Here is a 1,238-nt window from a genome sequence, read left to right on the forward strand (position 1 = left end):
GGCAGTTTTCATCCAGCCCACACTGCCAGCATTGAGACTAGACCCTCTGACCAGGGGTCAAGTTGGACCCCCTCTGGGCCATGGGGTCCCGTTAGCAGCAGCCCCTGGCGCCGAACACAGCCTGCCGCCGCGGGTCTGGGGCGAAGCAGGGCGCGTAGAAGTGCACACGGTCGCATCCTAGTCCGATGGTTGGTAGTGGGATGGACTCGTAGACAAAGGGGGCGCCTCCCAGGCTGCGCGGGCGCGATACCGAGACCCAGGAGGTTGCACCAGGTCAGCGACGCACCGTGCGCGTATGCTTCCCCGAATGGCTATGCAGGTCGAGGGCAGCCTCAGATGGTACAGCCCGGGCTACCCCGCCTGCCTGTAAGGAGATGAAGTGTCGCCCAGGCCAGAGCGCGTTCCCCGAAGCTCTCCGGGTGGCACAGAACGCAGGGGGCGTGGTGAGCGCTGGAGGCCACGCCCCACACTGCATAGTCATGAGCCCAGGAATGCCTACCTTTGGGCGGAGCGGGCGGTTCCTCGTGCCCTACCGCTGCCAGCTGGGGGAGTGGTCGGGGACCAGCGAGGGGTGGGGCGGGGCCGGCCGCCAGCCCGCCCCCGCGCAGGGCCCCGCCCTCCAGCTGCCGCCTCGCAGGCCGCAGGGAGGGGCCGGTGGCCAGCAGGCTCCGCCCCCGCGCTGAATATTGATGCGGCGCGCGTCGGCGTCGCCCTCCTCCCATTGAGCGAAGCTGTGTCGCGTGGCCTAGCGTCGGCGTGACGGTTGGACGCGGGCGCGGCACTGCGGGTCCCGATTGCTGCAGCCGCTTGTCAGTGTGATGAAGATTGGCACCCAGGTAAGCTGTCACTCAACCGCTCCGCCGCCGCCGCCGCAGCTCTCCGCCGCCGCCGTCCCTATCAATCACACCGGCCGAGCCGGCACAGCCGCCGCCCCACCGCCGCCGTCCGGGTTGCGATGGGCCGGCGGCGCCGAAGGGAACCCACACTTGACCCGCTGCCCCGGGCAAGGGGCAAAGGGGGGCGCGCGGGCTGCGGGTGGGGGAGGGGAGAAGACAGCTACCAGGGCGGGGGCGCTGTCCACCCGCGGCCGATAGCAGGTCGCGCCGAGTTTGGTTTTGAGTGTGTGATTAAGCAGGAGGAAATTTCTGGAAGGCATCGCCACCGCTGTGCTGGGCCCGCTGCGAGGCGCGCGCTCTTAACCGTCCCTTTCGGATCTCGGCGCGCGGCCCTGCGCGGGG

At 69.8% G+C, this 1,238-nt stretch overlaps 1 protein-coding gene across 1 annotated transcript in view; it reads left to right on the forward strand.

Moving 5' to 3' along the window:
* The first annotated feature begins 735 nt into the window (after window positions 1-735).
* PKNOX1 (PBX/knotted 1 homeobox 1) overlaps window positions 736-1,238 on the forward strand; it is a 74,661-nt gene continuing 74,158 nt past the window's right edge. The window contains exon 1 of the mRNA XM_006893935.1: window positions 736-836. The gene's annotated coding sequence lies outside the window, so the exon portion shown is untranslated. The remainder of the gene's footprint in view (window positions 837-1,238) is intronic.

Source organism: Elephantulus edwardii, unplaced genomic scaffold (genome assembly GCF_000299155.1).
Source record: "Elephantulus edwardii isolate Elephantulus edwardi_28Jun2011 unplaced genomic scaffold, EleEdw1.0 scaffold00133, whole genome shotgun sequence".
Lineage (NCBI taxonomy): Eukaryota > Metazoa > Chordata > Mammalia > Macroscelidea > Macroscelididae > Elephantulus > Elephantulus edwardii.